Source organism: Chiloscyllium punctatum, chromosome 13 (genome assembly GCF_047496795.1).
Source record: "Chiloscyllium punctatum isolate Juve2018m chromosome 13, sChiPun1.3, whole genome shotgun sequence".
NCBI classification, from domain to species: Eukaryota; Metazoa; Chordata; class Chondrichthyes; order Orectolobiformes; family Hemiscylliidae; genus Chiloscyllium; species Chiloscyllium punctatum.
Window position 1 is genome coordinate 11438782 of NC_092751.1, and position 18965 is coordinate 11457746.

Consider the following 18965-nt stretch of genomic DNA (forward strand, 5'->3'; position numbering starts at 1 on the left):
GGGATATCTGACATTCTTACCTGGTCTGGCTCACATGTGACTCCAGTCACACAGCAATATGGCTGACTCTGAGCTGCCTCTGGGCAATTAGCAGGAGGGCAATGTATGCTGGTCCAACCGGTGACATCCTCATGCTGTGAATGAATCAATGAAAAAATACATATGTCTATCCCTACCTTTGCAAACAGCTCTAGCTACAGCAATCCGTACTGGCTTTGTCATGTTGTTCAGGCCTTTGCCCCTCTCTGTAACACTCTCACCACCTCCAACACCTTCAATCCTCCCTGTTCCACTACTCTGATTAAACACTGACAATGTTTCCTCTTCCTACTGCACTCCTCCACATTTCTAAATGTTAGTTACTTCAGAATTGATCGGTTCTTTTTCATCTCTTAATCAAATCGGCCAAGACCGTCTGAAGTGGGGAAAGAGCATTGGGAAGGTGTTGAGCACCTCGAGACTTTCTGTGGGGAAAACGGGAATCCAGGAGAAAACAGCACAAGGAGCGCGCTGTCACACCTCCACCCCACCCACCCCCTTTCCATGTCCACCTTCTGCCTCAAGTGTAACAGAGTCTGTGGAAGGCCACATCGGTCTGCACAGCCAACTCCAGACTCCCCCATCCCCACTGAGAGTGGGAGAGAGTCAGCCTCATCTGTGAGCCACTGCCAAAGAGATGATGAGATAGGAAGGTTGAATCCCCTCACAATTATTCCAGTGCCTTTGTTACAAATTCAAACAATTCCCTGTTAATGCACTGTCTAATAATGTGCTATCACTCAGTATCTCTCCATCTGGTATCCCTCGCTGTGTGGGTCTATTTACTGCCTCTGTCAGCATTTCTCCCTCTTACAGATGGTCTGAGATCCTGAGTCAACAGAATTGTCCATTCCAGAGAGATGCAGCAGCACAGGCAAGGGATGGAGACTGGGATTATCGAGATCTCTGCTGCACTCAGCGCCACTCTGCATGTGTTCTCCTCATTGCATCAGTCTAATTTCCCATTCTGTCTATTTCTGTCTCATGCAGGTCATCAGGATGTTCCTAACTCCTGTCTCATCCATCACCTCATTGAAACTGGTTGGTCAGCCAGAGAGAGATGGAGAAGGAGATCTGGAACCTTCAGTAATTCCTGCAGTTGTTAAGATCGCTCACAGTAAACAGCACAGGGTGGAGGTAGTAGACTTCTATATTCAGACTTGGAAGACCGGACATAGATACAGAGCTGGGTAAGGAACAACAACATTCTAGGCTTCATTCCCACCATCTTGTGAGGGTCCTGCTTTCATCTCTTCTGTACTGGTCCTCAATGCGACAGCACAGGGGATCGCAGGCATCAATCCTGGCCTATGCTGTTTTAGTGATCTCTGTAATATTCTCCAGTCCCGATAATGCTTCCTCTGTTTCGAATCTCCTCTATGCCGCATCATTCTATGTGTCTTTGTCTCTGTCTCTGTCAGGTTCTCCAGTCCCTAACACCCTAATCCCTAACCTTCTGCAGTAGATACTAAATTCCTTCATCCCTGTAAACCCTAACAGGCCTGTCTATCCCTGTAAGCTTCTCCCACCAATCCCACCCTCCATGTATTTGTCTTTAACCACCCCATCGGTACCTACCTATGTAACCTTCTCCAGCTCCTACAACTCTTCCTTAGCTGTGAAAAATTTGTAATCTCCTTATCCTTCTCCAATTCTTTGATCTTTATCTTGTTAAATTTCACCCTCATTCCCGACACCATACCCCTCCCGACCATAGGAACCTCTTTCAGTTTGTGCAACGCTCCCCATTTGTGTAACTGTCTCCAACCCAGTAACCTGGCATTCTCCATTGCCTTCCTATCTATGTAGCCTCCAGAGCCCAGAAGCCTTCTTATATCTGTAAATGTCTTCAGTCAAGACAACCTTCCATATCTCTGTTAGTATACACAATAATCTCCGAGATGAAACAGCCCCCTGTCTGTGCTTCTCAGTCTGCCTGCCTCTTCCTATCTCCATCCCTATCTCCAGAATCTAATCCAGCTCCCTCGATCTCTGTAAATTCCTTCAATCCCCAAATCCCTTTGTCCCACTGACATTCTTGAACAGATGTAACTCTGTATAACTCTTAACATGCTTGAGCCCCCGTAAGCCTCCCTATCTCTGTAAACTCTACTCTTCTGTTCAATCCCCCACTATTGAGGAATGACTCCCTGTATTCGCCATAAGGAAGATGGAATGACAGTGAACAGATATGATGGAACTGTCATTCTGGAAATGAAGCTGCAGAATGACCATCGCTGGGAAGTGAATACTGAAGGGTTGTTGGGATAGAGTCATAGAGTCTGAGAGATGCGCAGCATGGAAACCGACCCTTCGGTCCAACCCATCCACGCTGTGCAGCTATCCCAACCCAATCTAGTCCCAATAGGCAGACTAGGCAAAAAGCCAACACGTTATGAAGGAAGCATGAGGTTAATGCGTTAATGAGACAGTCATGTAGATCTGAATATGAAAAGTAGAGCTGAGAATAAGCAAGTAGCAGCAACCTCTATCAGGAATTCTTTTGTAGGCTCCAAACAGTGATGGGAATGTCAATATAGTGACAGTCGGGACACTGAATGTACTTATGGCAAGGGCAATACAGTAACTGTGTGTGACAGTGGTCTCCATGCCGACTGATACAGCAACGAGCCTGTTGGATTGAATTTGTTGGTGTGAATATAAATGGCAGAATTGTAAGGGTGTACGAGGGGTGTACTGGTATAGGGGATATGGTGTATTTGAATTATCAGAAGCCTTTATGAAAGTTTCAATAAGGGCGAAAGAGTAACTTGGGAGAGAATAGGGCCCCTTAAAGATCAATAATGTCACCCATGTGTGGAACCAGAGGAGATGGGTGAGATATTAGACAAAATAGTGTTGTCAGTATTTACTGTGGAGAAAGACATGGAAGCTCGGGAACGTGGGGAAATAAATAGTGATGTCTTGGAAAGAATCCTCAACAGAGAAGAGAAAGTACTGGAATCTTAAAACAAATAAAGGTAGATCAGTCCTCAGTAGCTCATTAGGTCGATCCTAGAATATTGTGGGAAGCTAGGGAAGAGATTGCAGTATCCCTTACAGAGATATGTATATTATCAACAGGCACAGATAGATGTTGGAAGTCTGGAGGTTGGCTAACGCTGTCCCATCACTGAAGGACTGCAGGGAAAAGCCAGGAAATTACAGCTCAGTGAGCCCAGTGATGGGGAAGTTGTTGGAGGAGATTCTGAGGGAAAGGACCTCCTTACATTTACAAAGGCAAGGGCTGATTCGAGATGGTCAGCATGGCTTTGTGAGTGGAAAACCACGTTTCACAAACAGGATTGACTCTTCGAGGAGGTGGCCAAAGATAGATGAACGCAGAGCAGTCAACGTTGTCTACATGGACTTTAGCATCTAATCAAGAGGAAGAAGGAAGCTTACTTAAGGTCGAGGAAGCAAGGATCAGACAGGGTTCCAGAGAGTTACATTGGATGGCACGGTGTCTCAGTGGTTAGCACTGCTACCTCATAGCACCACGGACTCCATTTCGATTACAGCCTTAGGCGACTGTCTGTGGGGAGTTTGCGCATTCTCCCTGAGGGTTTCCTCCAGGTGCTCCGGTTTCCCCCCCACAGCCCAAAGATGTGCCAGTTTGGTGGCTTAGCCTTGCTAAATTACCCATAGTGTTTAGGGATGGGTAGGTTTGGTGCATTAGTCAGTGCAAATGGAGAGTAATAGGGTGGGGGAATGGGGCTGGGTTGGATATTGTTTGGAGGGTTGATATGGAGGTGTTGGGCCAAATGGCCCGTTTCCACACAGTAGGGATTCTCTGAAGGTACCAGGAAAGAACCAAGAGATGGACTTAGGGCAACTAGAAGGGTGCATGAAAAAGCATTGTTGGGAAGGATTAAGGAAAACCGTGAGGCATTCTCCATTTATGCGAGGAACAAGAGCAAGGCCAGAGTGAGGATAGGGCCGGTCAGGGATAGTGAAAGGAACTTGTGCCTGGAGTCACAGGAGGTAGGGGAGGTCCTTAATGAATACTATGCCTCAGTATTCACTGCTGAGAAGGGTCTTGTCGTTTGTGAGGACAGCGTGAAACAGGCTAATGTACGTGAACAGGTGGATGTTAAGAAGGAGGATGTGCTGAGAATTTTGTAAAAGATAAGGACAGATAAGTCGCTGAACCAGACTGGATGCGTCGAAAGTTACTACAGGAACCGAGGGAGTGGATTACTGAGCACCTGGTGATGACCTTTGCAGCCTCACTGTCCACTGGAGTCAGACCAGATGATTGGAGGCAGGAAAATATTATTCCCTTGTTCAGGAAAGGGAATATCCTGGGAATTGCACACCTGTCAGTCTTATGTCTGTGGTATGCAGATTATTGGAGAGGTCTCTGGGAGACAGGATTTATTATTCCTTGGAAAACCATAGTTTGATTAGAGATAGTCAGCATGGTTTTGTAAGGGGCAGGACATGCCTTACATGTCTTATTGAATCTTTAGAGAATGTGACAAAACATCTTTATGGCTCATTCAGAAAGTGCAGAGGCATGGGGTACAGGGAAACCTGTCTGTCTGGATACAGGATTACTGGCCCACAGAAGACAGAGGGTGATGATAGATGGAAAGCATTCATCCTGGTGCTCAGTGACCAGTGGTTTTCTGCAGGGAGAGGTTACAGGACCTCTGCTGTTTGTGAGTTTAGGAATGACTTGGACGTGTGATTAAAAGAGGGGTTAGTAAGTTTCCCAATGACACAAAGGTTGGTGGAGTGGTTGATCGTGTGGAGGGCTGTTGTAGGTTGCAACAGAACATTGACAGGATGCAGAGTTGGACTGAGAAATGGCAGATGGAGTTCAATCTGGGAAAAGTGTGAAGTCATTCATTTTGAAGATTGAATTTGAATGCAGAATACAGAGTTAAAGGCAGGATCTTTAGCAGTGTGGAGGAAAGAGGGATCTTGGGTTCCAAGTCCATACATCTCTCAAAGTAGCCACCCAAGCTGATTGGCTTGTTAAGAAGCAATATATTGTGTGGGATTTCATTAGTTTGGGGATTGAGTTTTAAAGCTGTGAGGTTATGCTGCAGCCCTATAGAGACCTAGTTCGACCCCACTTGGAATATTGTGTTCAGATTTGGTCCCTTCATTGCAGGAAGGATGTGGAAGGTTTAGAGAGGGTGAAGAGGAGATTTACCAGGTTGCTGCCTGTACTGGAGGGCATGTCTTATGAAGAAAGGTTGAGGGAGCGAAGGCTTTTCTCATTGGAGTGAAGAAGGATGAGGGGTGACTTGGTAGAGGTGAACAAGGTGATGAGAGTCATAGATAGAGTCAATAGAGAGAGATTTTTTTAACCCTCATATAAATAGTCATTACAAGGGGGTATAATTTTCGGGTGATTAGTTGATGGTTAAGGGGAGAATTCAGATGTAGGTTCGTTACATACAGAGTGGTGGCTGAGTGGAATGCACTGCCAGCGGTGGCGGTAAAATTAGATGCATTAGGGACATTTAATATACTTCTGGATAGGCACATGGATGATAATAAAATGAAGGGTATGGAAGTTAGAGTCGTAGAGATGTACAACATGGAAACAGTTCAGTCCAACCTGTCCATGCTGACCAGACATCCCAACCCAATCTAGTCCCACCTGCCAGCACCCGGTCCATATCCCTCCAAACCCCTACTATTCATATACCCATCCAAATACCTCTTAAATGTTGCAATTATACCAGTCTCCACCACTTCCTCTGGCAACTCATTCCATACACATACCACCCTCTGCATGAAAAAGTTTCCCCTTAGTTTTTTTTCTATCTTTCCCCTTTCATCCATAACCTATGCCCTCTAGTTCTGGACACTCCAAACCCAGGGAAAAGACTTTGTCTTTTTTCCCTATCCATGTCCCTCATAATTTTGTAAACCTCTATAATGTCACCCCTTCGTCTCCGACGCTCCAAGGAAAACAGCCCAAGTCTGTTCAGCCTCTCCCTATTGCTCAAATCCTCCAGCCCTGGCAACTTCCTTGTAAATCTTTTCTGAATCGTTTCAAGTTTCCCAACATCTTTCCGATAGTAAGGAAACCAAAATTGCACGCAGTATTACAACAGTGGCCTATCCAATGTGTTGTACTGTCGCAACATGACCTCTCAACTCCTGTACTCAATACTCTGACTAATAAAGGAAAGCATACCAAACGCCTTCTTCACTATCCTATCTACCTGCGACTCCACTTTCAAGGAGCTATGAACCTGCACCTCAAGGTCTCTTGGTTCAGCAACACTCCCTAGGACCTTACCATTAAGTGTATAAGTCCTGTTAAGATTTGCTTTCCCAAAATGCAGCACCTCGCATTTACCTGAACTAAACTCTATATGCCACTTTTATTTTTGATCTTATGGTCGGATAAAAGATTGGCATGTCATCATGGCCGAAGGGTCTTGTTCTGTACTGTTCTGTGTTCTACATGTCGGATGGTAAGCTGGGTAATTAGCTCAGATGAATGTAAAACGTTATAGCGTTTAGGAGGAGTTAGTCAACTGGACAGAAAATTGGGCTTGATGGTTGTAGACAGAGGGTTGTGGGAGAGCTGTTGTTTTTCTGACTAGAGGCATGTGACCAGCGGTGGAGTGGTTCCACTGTTGTTTGTCATTTGGATAAATGGTTTGGATGGGAATATTGTTAAGTAAGTTAAATAAGTTTTTTGGGTGACACAGAAATTGGTGGTAAACAGGACAGTGATGAAGGTTATCTGTGATACAACAGGATGGACAGTACTGCTGAGATAGTGAGCTGAAGAATAGCTGATGGAGTTTAATTAGATAAACGTGAAGTGTTCCATTTTGGTGAAACAAACCAGGGTGGGACCTGTACAGTTAATGTTCGGGCCCTGGGTAGTGTTGTCAGTCAGTGACCCAGGGATGCAGGTACACAGTTCTTTGAAAGTGGTGTCACAGGTAGACAGGCTGGTGAAGCAGGCGTTTGGGGTGGTTACCTCCATTGGGGAGAGCATTGAGCATAGGATTTGGGATGTCATGTTGTATCTGTACAAGACATTGGTCAGGTCACAATAAAAGCGTTGTTGATCAGTGGGAAGAACACATCTGGTTCACTGACCTCCTTTTGTGTAGACCATCTGACATTTTAAACTGGCCTGGCTAACATGTCACTCCAGACCCATTGCAATATGGCTAACTCTGAGCTGTCCTCTGGGTAATTAACAGTGACTCCCACATCCCATGAATGAATAAATAAAAATACATATGTCCCTCTCTACCTCTAAAAACCCCTCCAGCTGCAGCAAACTGTACTGGCTTTATAACATCGTTCAGGCCCTGACCACTCTCTGTAACACTCTTACCACCTCCGGCACCTTCACCTCTCCCTGTTCCATTTGTGACATTGAACCCTGACACTGATTCCCTTTCCCACTGCTCAACTCCTGCTGGCAGACCCTTTGCAATCCCTTTAACTCTTACTCCTAAAACACTCTCTCACTTCAGGATTTTAAGTACTTTTTGGTGATCTTCTAAGCCTCATAATCTAATATGATACATTTTGTCCTAAGTGAGGCGCCAGTGGGAATTTCTTGCTGAGGTTTTGTCTGTTTCAGTGTAATGTTCTTTTGTTGAGTGATTTACACTGTCCTTTCAAATGTTTTCCACTGTCCCTTTACAGGCACATATTTCAATCTGTTTAGCCTATTTACCTTGGTCAGTTCTCCTCTCAAACCCATGTCACTGGCTGTTTTTGTTTCGAGTTGTAGCATGTCCTTCTGTGATTCACTTTAAAACTTTATATTACTTTAAACTGAACTTTATCACAATTTCCCTGAGTATCTCTCCAGGTGACATTACTCATTCAATAAGTTACATCACACAACGATCGCTCTGAGATAGTTATGTCCCTAGCCAGTTGCACAATTTGTTATTCAAAGAAACACTGAAAAAAAAATTCTCTGAACTAATCTTCCAATATCACTGTTGTTAGTGTGACTGTCCCAGATTATGGGAATATTGAAGTTTCCCAAAATTATCACAAAGTGTTTGTTAAAAAATTCCAATGAGTTCCTGTGTAATGCAGTGATGAGAAATGGAATGCTGTTCGATGGCGTAAAACTGTTCTGCTGTTTGTGTCCTTGGCAAGTAGTAGCCAGAATTTACATTCAGACTGACTCTACTTCATGATCTGAGGTCAAATGATTTCTCTGTACTGCCTTTGTTATCCATTATTGTTAGCGTTACCCATTTTCCTGGGTTTCCACAAGGTTGTGATCCATTGAATATTTATGTCCACCTTTTGTTCGCCCTGTAACCACGTCTCTCTGGTGTCTAAATTTCTTTTATCTCTGTGTCACAAATCAATCTACCATAGTGAAGAGAGTTAAAAATCACACATCAGGTTATAGTCCAACAGGTTTAATTGAAAGCTTTCAGAACAACGCTCCTTCATCAGGTGAGAGTGGAGGGCTCGATCGTAACACAGATTTATAGCAAAAATTTACAGTGTGATGCAACTGACATTATACATTGAAAAATTGATTGTCTGTTAAGCCTTTCATTGTTTAGAATACAGTGATAGTTTCACTTCTTTCATGGGTAAATCACAAAACATTTTTTTAAAGTTGCATTCTCGGGTTAGCTGTTAACAATGGTGATAGCTAGACAATATGTGAAGGTGTTAGCCCCCTGTGTTCTCTGTCTATGCCCTGATATTAGATTGATTCTAATCTAAAAAGTGAGATAAGAGTTTGACATAAATTCATGCAGTTTTTGAGCTCAGAGTTCTCTATGAATGCATGCAGTTTTTGAGCAAAGTACAATGTAATTCTGCAAGTACAAATTCACCCCACAAAATATGTGTGTCTGTGGGTCTTTGTCTGTCTGTGTGTGTCTGTCTGGGTGGGGGCTGTGAGTGTGAGAAAGTGTGTGTGTAGGAAGTGCAGAGTGTCTTAAGTCTGTGAGTGTGGGAGTGTGTGTGGGTGTCTGTGTACCCGTCTGTGTGTACCTGTCTCCGTGTGTATGTGAGAGTGTGTGTGTGTGTGTGTGTGTGTGTGTGTAGGAATATCTGTGTGTGTCTCGTGCAATCGTGATCACCTGTAATGTGACATGAACCCAAGGTCCCGATTGAGGCCCTCCCTATGGGTACCGAACTTAGCTATCAGCCTCTGCTCAGCCACTTTCCTCTGCTGCCTGTCCCGAAGTCCACCTTGGAGGATGGTCACCCGAAAGTCCGAGACTGAATGTCCTGGACCACTGAAGTGTTTCCCAACTGGGAGGGAACCCTCCTGTCTGTTGATCGTTGTGCGGTGCCCATTCATCCATTGTCGGAGCCTTTGTTTGGTTTCCCCAATGTACCATGCTTCCGGGCATTTTTGCCTGCAATGTATAAGATAGACAATGTTGGCTGAGTCACATGAGTACCTGCCATGTCCAAGGTGGGAGGTGTTCCCACACGTAATAGTGGTATCTATATCCACAATCTGACACGTCTTGCAGTGTCCACCGTAACAGGGTTGTATGGAGTTGTCCTGAGGGCCATCCGCTTTATCCTCGATTACAACGTCTTCACTGTCCACTATGCCACCCTCCAGCCTTTCCAGCACATCACACATGGCTATCAATGGGACAAATATCTTTGCTCGGGGCTCCACGATGTTCTGTGATGCACTTAATCAGGTCCTGGGTTTTTCCATAGCTTTGTGTTTTAAAACCTTCTATAACATGCACTCTTTTCAAGTCATAGAGATGTAGAGCATGGAAACAGACCCTTTGGTCCAACTCGTTGATGCTGACCAGAAGATGTAAATAAATCCATCCCATTTACCAGCATTTGGCCCATGTACTTCTAAACCCTTATTATTTATACACCCATCCAAATATCTCTTAAATGTTGTCATAGTATCAGTATCTGCTACTTTCTCTCTCAGCTCTGTGTGTATAAAAAAGCTGTCCCTTCAGTGCCGTTTAAACCTTTCCCCTTTAACCTTAAACCTATGCCCTCCAGTTTTGGACTCTCCAAACCCTGGGAAAATACCTTGAATGTTTGCCAAATCCATACCCCTCATGTTTATATAAACCTCTGTGAGGTCACCACTCAGTCTCCGATGCTCCAGGGAAAATAACCCCAGCTTATTCAGCAACAACCCTGGGAACATCTTGTAAATCTTTTCTGAACACTTTCAAATTTCACACCATCCTTCCTATAGCAGGGAGACTGGAATTACAGAGAACTCCAAATGTGGTCTAATGTATTACTCTTGTTCCCTGAGTTCCCCAGTCTTTGTCCACAGTACGTTCTGGAGGGAAAAATGTGTTTAAGGTCTTACCCATATCCTGCTGTTCCACACATCAGTGGTCTCATTGATCTTTAAGAGACAGCATTTTGTCTCGAGTTACTCTTTTACTCAATATATTTATACAATCACTTTTGGATTCTCCTTATCATTCTCTGCATGTACACTTTCTGCAATCCTGATTTCCTACAGCCCCTGTGATCCTCAGGGATTCCCTTGATCCAGCTGGCTATACCTGACACGTGCCCCCTTTTCCTTGACCAGACCCTCAGTAGACAGCCAGTGTTTCTGAATGCAGTCAGCATTGGCCTGCACACAAACAGGTGGTGATTGCTCAATTTATCTCACTTTTAAAATATTCCTCACTTGCCAGACTTCCCTTTCCCTGCAAATAGACTCCCCAATCACCTTTTGAGAGTTCCTGGCTAATATTCCTGGCCCCATTGTATAACTTGAACCTGTGGACCAGCCCTGTCCTTTTCCATCGCTATTTCCAAGCTAATAGACTTGAGTCACTTTGGCAAAATGCTTTCCCACTCACACCTCAGTCCCTTTCCCTACCTTAATTCCCAAGTGGAGGTCAGGTTTTGCCCCTTTCTCTTTTCAGGCCATTTACATATTGATTGGGAGTTTTCTGGAACACAATTACCAAATTCCTCCCTTGCAAACACTGAACACTGGCAGTTCCAGTCTAGGTTTGGAAAGTTTAAAAACCCCAACCATAACAGGCCTATTATTATGATTGATATTTGAGATCTCTTGATATATTTGTTCCTCAGTCTGCCACTGATTATTCAGGGTCAGTAAGACAATCGTGTCAGAGTGATGACCCATTCTTATTTCTCAGTTCCACTAACATAGCGTCGCTGGGTGATCCCACAGGAATATCCTCCCTAGGTACTGATGTAATGATTCACGTAATGAAAACCCACCACCACGCGTCCTCTTTTTCATCCCCTTCGATGCTTCCTGTAGCATCTCCACCTTGAAACAATGAGCTGCCAGCCCTGTCCCTCCCTCAGCTTTGTTTCTGTAATAACTATAATATCCCAGTCCCATGTTCCAATCCATGCCCTGAGTTTATCTTCCTTAGCTGGCAGGCCCCTTGCATTGAAATCAATGCAGTTTAATCATCAGTTCCCCCTCCCCCATTTCCTGATATGTTCTTGCCTGCCTTGTCTGCGGAAATTGCTGTCTTTAACTTGTGCACCAACCTCAATCTTCTTTCTGGCCTTATGACTGTTTAAGGTGCAACACCCTGCCAGATTAGATTATATCCTCTCAAGCAGCTCTAACAATTCGCCCCATCAGGATGTGGGTCCCCCTCCTGCTCCCAGTTCAGGTGCCTTCCCCACCCTGTCAACCTGTGCTGACACCTTCAGACATCCAGGGACTTGCCCACCAAGGTCCTGGTGTTACTCAGTTCTCCAGGAGGACCTACCCTTCATGATGTATATCCTTTGCTTATGAGACTTCCCACATTGCATTACCTCACAGTGATCAGAGGTAAACTCCATCTGCCATTACTCAGTGTGTGTACAACTCTGAGTATGACTAACTTCATCCAGTCTCCCCAACCGTCCCTACCTGTAATTGTCGAGAGAATGCACAACCCTCCCTATTGCGTTAACCTCCTCCAGTCCCTCTCATGGACACCATCATCTATAAAGCTTCTCCTGTTCCTGACTATATTTTCCTCCTGTTCCAAAAAGCCCTTGTGAACTTTGTGACCTCGTCCAATCTCTGCAGTGCTCTGTATAATCAGCCTCACTGTGACTGGAATCTGGCTTCAATTCCAGCCTTGGCCAACTGTCTGTATGGACTTTGCATGTTCTCCCCCCGACTGTGTGGGTTTCTTCCGGGTGCTCTGGTTTCCTGCCATAGTCCAACATTTGCATGATACGTGGATGGGCCGTCATAAATTGACTGTATTCAGGCAAGTGTGGTTTAGGTGAGTTCACCATGAGGAATGCAGGGTTTATTGGACAGGGAGAGGGATGGGTCTGGTTAGGATGCTCTTTAGAGGGGTTGGTGTGGACTTGTTGGGCCGAATGGCCTATTTCCAGACTTCTATTCAGTTTATTGTCCAGTCCTGTCAACCATCCCTGTCTCTTGATCCTTGCCTCATCCCCAATACTCGAGGAGAAAGTGAGGACTGCAGATGCTGGAGATCAGAGCTGAAAATCATTTCCTGAAGAAGGGCTGATGCCCGAAAGGTCGATTCTCCTGTTCCTTGGATGCTGCCTGACCTGCTGCGCTTTTCCAGCAACACATTTTCAGCTCATCCCCAATACTCTCCTTATATGTGTCATCTCCAACAGTTTCTAAAACATTCCTTGCTGATGTAAGCTTCTCCAGTCCTTACCATGATTGCTATGACTGTCATCTCTTCCTGCTTTTAGAACCCTACCTATAACTGTTGACATTTGTTACAGCACTCCCAATCACTGTTCCATCCTGAAAACCCAAAAACCTTTATCTCTCTGTAAACCCATCTGGACTGTCTGTACTTCCTTTTGACAATCCCGTTCTGAGACTTTCTCTATATCAAAAAAGTCATTAAGTGTAGGTAACCCTTATTATTGTAACCTCCCTCCAGTCTTACAGCACTGAGGATCTGTAGAACCTCTTTTCAAACCGACAGCTATCTCTGTGTCTGTAATCTCCTCCAGTCCCCATAATACATTCTCTCTGAGCTCCTCTGTAGCCCATTGAACACTCCCTAACACTGTCTGTATCAGTGTAACCTTCTCCAAAAACACAACCTTCTCTATCTGTGTTAATCCCTACACCAGTCCCTATCCCTCTAAGCTCCGTCTAACAACACAACCCTCCATGTTTGTGTATTCACCTTCAGTCCGTACTCACCCCCCTATCTGTGTAACATTCTCCATGCATTTTTTGCTACAGTCTCTTCAACTGCCCTTTTAAGTTTAATATCTTCCAGTCCAGAAAACTCCCCTCTCTTTAACTTTCTCAGGCCACACATCCCTCACTATCTGTGACCTACTCCTGTTGGAGAACCCTCCCTCTGTGAACTGCTCCAACTCTTCAACTCTCCATAAGCTCCTGCAGCTCTTCCAGCCCTCCCTATCGACCAAACCTCTTCCAGTCCCTAAAACGCCATCAGTCTGTGGAGACCCTACCACCATCCCTATCTGTGTTATCCTCTCAGGTCTCTGCAACACTCCCGATCTGTAGATCCCACTCCAATGCCTGTGCTCCTCCCAGTCCTGTTCCTGCAAGACTCATTAACAATGTAACATCCTCCCGTCACTATCACCCACCCTGTCAATGTAAGCTCCTCCTGTATCTCCAAACGTTTACTCATCCCCATAATCTTCTCCAGCTCTTACCCCCATCTGTGTAAACATCACTCTCCACTCGAACCCTCCCTACCGCAGGAACTTCCTTCTGTTTGTGCTATGCTCCCTTATCTGTGAAACTGTCTCCAACCAAACGTGCTACTCAATCTCAAAAAAAGAATCCAGATTCCACAGCCTCCATGTCTAAATAACCCCCAGAACCCATGCATTCCTATATCTATAAACATGTTCAGTCACGATGACCCTCCATATCTCTGTTTGTTCTGCCAGATGATACACATCTTTTTATCTCTGTAATCTGCTCAGCTCCCTAAAACAGTCCCTGTCTGTGTAATACAGCCCTGGCCTACAAACATCATTATCCCTGTAAACTTCTCTATCCCTCCCAACATTCCCAACTCCATGAACCCGTCAGCCCTACAGCGCTGCATATTCCTTTAGCCTCCTATGGCTCTATGGTCCTCCTTCCCTGTTAAACCACCTCCAGTCCCCACGTCCCTCCCAGTCTGGGTCCTCTGCTCCAGATCAGACCATTGCTGTCTCTGTAAACACCTCCACTCCTGACAACTCTTCCCATTTGTGTAACTTCGTTCAGACCACATACTCTCCAGCTTCCTGAATTCTCTTCCTGCCATTGCAACCAAAACCACATGTTTATGTAACAACCTCCAGTGCTTAAACCTCCCCGACTCAGTAACCTCTTGAAGTCTTAAGGAAACACATAAACTGTGAAACCTCTCATTTCCCTACAATCCTCCCTCCCTCCTGAAATGCCTTCATCACCACGAAAACTCACAATTACTGAAGCCTCCTTTTGGCATTGCAACCCTCCTAATGTCTGCAAAATCCTCCTGTCCTGATATCCCTCCCTGACTCTGTAATCCCCACCACCCTCCAGTGCCCTTCTGGGGAACATGGCAGAGGAGAGAAGATTTGTAGCGTCTGGACCATATTACAGAGGTAGAATTCTGGGAATTACAGATTTAGTCTAATGTTTGTGGTGTGCAGATTATTGGTGAGGACTCTAAAGAAAGGATTTTTGACAACTTGGAAAGACATAGTTAAATTAGAGACAGCATGGGTTTGTGAGGGGCAGGTCATGCCTCACAAACCTTATTGAATTCTTTGAGGATATGACAGAATACGTTGATGGCTCATTCAGAAAAGAAGGATGATTGGGATGCAGGAAAATCTGTCTGTCTGGATACAGGATTGGATGGCTCAGAGAAGACAGAGTGTGGCAGCAGATTGGCAGTATTGAGCCTGGAGCTCAGTGACCAGTGGTGTTCTGGAACAATCAGCTCTGGGACTCTGCTCTCTGTGATTTTTGTAAATGACCTGGATGTGGATCTTGGAGAGGGGGTTAGTAAGTTTGCCAATAACACGAAGGTTGGTGCGTCGTGGGGAATGTGGAGGGCTGTTGTAGGCTGCAATGGGACATTGGCAGGACGCAGAGCTGGGCTGAAAGTGGCAGATGGAGTTCAATCTGGAAAAGTGTGAAGTGATTCATTCTGGAAGGTCAATTCTGAATATAGAATCCAGCGAAATACTTGGCATTATGGAGGAACAGAGAGATCATGGGGTCCATGTTCATAGATCCCTCAAAGCTGCCACGCACGTTGATAGGGTTGTTAAAAAGGCATATGTTGTGTTGGCTTTCCTTGGCAAGGGGATTGATTTCAAGAGCCGTTGAGTTTTACTGCATCTTTATAGCGACCTGGTGAGACCACACTTGGAATATTGTGTTCAGTTCTCGTCCCATCTTTACATGAAGGATGTGCAAGTTTTAGAGAGCGTACACAGGAGATTTACCAGGATGCTGCCTGGAATGGAGGGCATTTCTTATGGAGAAAGTGTGAGGGAGCTAAGGTTTTTCTCATTGGAGTGAAGAAGGGGGTGGGGTGACTTGGTAGAGGTGAACAAGGTGATGAGAGGCACAGAGAGAGTGTATAATCAGAGACTTGTTCTCCTATGGCATAAATGGCTATTACAAGGCGGCATAATTTTAAGGAGATTGGAAGATGGATAAGAGGATAGAGAATATTAGGTGGTTGGATGGACTGCCAATGGTGGTAGTAAAATTAGACACATTCGGGACATCTAATAGACTCTTTGACACACACATGGATAGTAGTAAAATGAAGGTATATAGATTAGTTTGATCTTACAGTCGGATAAAAGGTTGGCATAGCCTCATGGCCAAAGGGTCTTGGGCTGAACTGTTGTGTGTTCTGTGTTCTGTCGAGTAAACTGGGTAATAAGCTCAGATCAGTGTAAAAAGGATATGGCATTCAGGAGGAGCTAATGAACTGGATACAAAAATTACTTGATGGGAGGAGACAGAGGGTGGTGGGAGACATGTTTTTCTGACTGCAGGCATGTGACCAGCGGTGGAGTGGGTCCACTGTTGTTTGTGATTTGGATAAATGTTTTGGATGGGAATATTGGTTTCCTGGTAAGTAATTGTTTAGGGTGTCACTGAAATTGGTGGTAAAGTGGACAGTGAAGAAGGTTATCTATGATACAACAGGATGGACAGTACTGCTGGGATAGTGGGCTGAAGAATAGCAGATGGAGTTTAATTAGATAAAGGTGAGGTGTTCCATTTTGGTGAAACAAACCAGGGTTGGACTTGTACAGTTAATGTTCGGGCCCTGGGTAGTGTTATCAGTCAGAGACCCAGGGATGCAGGTACACAGTTCTTTGAATGTGGTGTCCCAGGTAGACAGGCTGGTGAAGCAGGCGTTTGGGATGGTTACCTTCATTGGGGAGAGCATTAAGAGTAGGAGTTGGGATGTCATGTTGTATCTGTACGAGATATTTGTGGGGCCACCATAAAAATATTGTTGATCAGGAGGAAGAACTCCTCTCGTCACTTACTTGCTTTAAGGAAGGGCATTAAATATTCTAACCTGGTCTGGCCAACATTTGACTCCCGACCCACAGCAATATGGCTGACTCTGAGCTACCCTCTGGGTAATTAGCAGTTGGGTCAAAGAATGTTAGTCCAGGCAGTGACACCCACATCCCAGGAATGAATAAATAAAAATCCATATGTCCCTCCCTACCTCTGCAAACCCCTCCAGCTGCAGCAATCCGTCCTGGCTTTGTAACACGGTTCAGACGCTGACCACTCCCTGTAACACTCTCACCACCTCCAGCACCTTCACCTCTCCCTGTTCCTATTGTGTCAATAAACCCTGACCGTGGTTCCCCTTCCCACAGCCCTCCTCCTGCGAGCAGACCCATTGTAATCCATTAACATTTACTCCTAAAACACACTCTGACTTCAGGATTTTAAGTACTTTTTGGTGATCTTCTCAGCCTCATAATCTAGTATGATTCCTTTTGATCTGAGTGAGGGATCAGTGGGAATTTCGTGCTGAGGTTTTTACTGTTTCAATGGAATGTTCTTTTGTTGAGTATTTTGCATTGTCCCTTCAAATGTTTTCCACTGTTCATTTACAAGCACATATTTCAGTCTGTTTAGCCTGTTTACCTTGGTCAGTTATCCTCTCAAACTCGTGTCATTGGCTATTTTTGTTTCTAGTTGTAGCTTGTCCTTTCTGTGAGTCACTTTAAAACTTTATATTTCTTTAAAATGCACTTTATCACAATTTCCCGAAGGATCACTGCAGGTGACATTACTCATTCACTAAGATTCATTACACGGTCGCTCTGCGATAGTTATGTCCCTTAACAGTTGCACAATGTGTTTTTCAAAGAAACACTGAAAATAAATGAACCGAAGTCCTATTCCAATATCAATTTTGACCGTGTGATTGTCCCAGATTATAGAAATATTGAAGTTTTCCAAAATTATCACAATATCTTTGTTAAAAAATTCCAATGAGTCCCTTGGTAATGCAATGATGAGCAATGGAATACTGTTCAGTGGCTAAAACTGTTCTGCTGCTTGTGTCCTTGGCAAGTAGTAATTTACATTCAGACTGACACTACTTCATGATCTGCAGCCAAATGCTTTCTCTGTAATGCCTTTGGTATCCATTATTTTTAGTGTTAATCATTTTTCCTGAGTTTCCGCAAGATTGTGAACCATTGAATATTTTTGTTCACCCTGTATCCATGTTTCCCTGATGTCTAAATCTCTTTTTTCTCCGTGTCACAAATCCATCTACGTTATTACAGTGACGTTGCCCATTAAAAAAACATAACTTACTCTTTCCCACAATCTTCTGTCACAAATCTTTTCGCTGATATACATTTTTAGTTAAACTCTGCCCCTTCCTGTTCCTTTCTGCTTGTCTTCAGCCACATTCCCATACTGTTCCATTGCTTCGACTTTTCTCTTTGGATTTGGAAAGCTCCTTTCACCGGAACCCTGTCCCTGCATCCTCTCTGTCAGTTTAAAGCCCTGTCCATAAACCTACCGACATGATCAGCCAGGACCCTGGTCCCAGCACAGTTCCAGTGGGACCATCCGAATGGATTATTTATTAAATCAGGTATGGGATGTGGGTGTCTCTGGCTGACCAGCCTTTCTTGCCCAATCCTAGCTGCCCTTGAACTGAGTAACTTGCTTGGTTTTTGAAGAGGGTAATTGGGAGGCAAATACTTTGCTGTGGCTATGTCGTGCAGACCACGTGATGATGGGCAGATGTCCTTCTCTGAATGACAGAGCAGCCTGGGATACCAGCAGCGGTGTTTGTGCAGTGTGTCCAGGAAGCTTTTCCAACTCAGTATGTAGATTGTCCGACCAGAGGGGAGGCCATATTGGATTTGGCACTTGGTAACGAACCGAGACAAGTAATGGGCTTGTTAGTGTGTGAACATTTTGGTGATGGTGACCACAATTCTGTGACTTTCACCTTGGTTATGGAGAGAGATAGGTGTGTGCAACAGGGTAGGTTTTACAATTGGGGGAAGGGTAAATACGATGCTGTAAGACAGGATCTGAGGAGCATAAGATGTGAACATAAGCTGTCAGTGAAGGATGTCGTGGAAATGTGGAACTTTTTCAAGGAACGGATATGACGTGTATGCACCTGTCTGGCAGTGAAGAGATGGTAGTGTGAGGGAACCTTGGTTGACGAGGGAGGTTGAATGTCTTGTAAAGAGGAAGAAGGAGGCTTACATAAGGTTGAGGAAACTAGGTTCAGACAGAGCGTTGGAGGGATCCAGGATAGCCAGAAGGGAGCTGAAGAAAAGGATTAGGAGAGCTAAGAGAGGGCATGAAAAATCTTTGGCGGGTAGGATCAAGGATAACCCCAAGGCATTTTATGCGTATGTGAGAAAGATGAGAATGACGAAAACGAGGGTAGGTCCGATCAAGGACAGTAGTGGGACACGGTGTATTGAGTCGGAAGAGAAAGGAGTGG

General features: G+C 44.7%; 1 long non-coding RNA gene across 1 annotated transcript in view; it reads left to right on the forward strand.

The window, feature by feature from the left end:
- Positions 1-1033: 1033 nt before the first annotated feature.
- LOC140484482 (uncharacterized) overlaps positions 1034-18965 on the forward strand; it is a 31130-nt gene continuing 13198 nt past the window's right edge. The window contains exon 1 of the long non-coding RNA XR_011962176.1: positions 1034-1229. This is a non-coding gene — a long non-coding RNA (uncharacterized lncRNA). The remainder of the gene's footprint in view (positions 1230-18965) is intronic.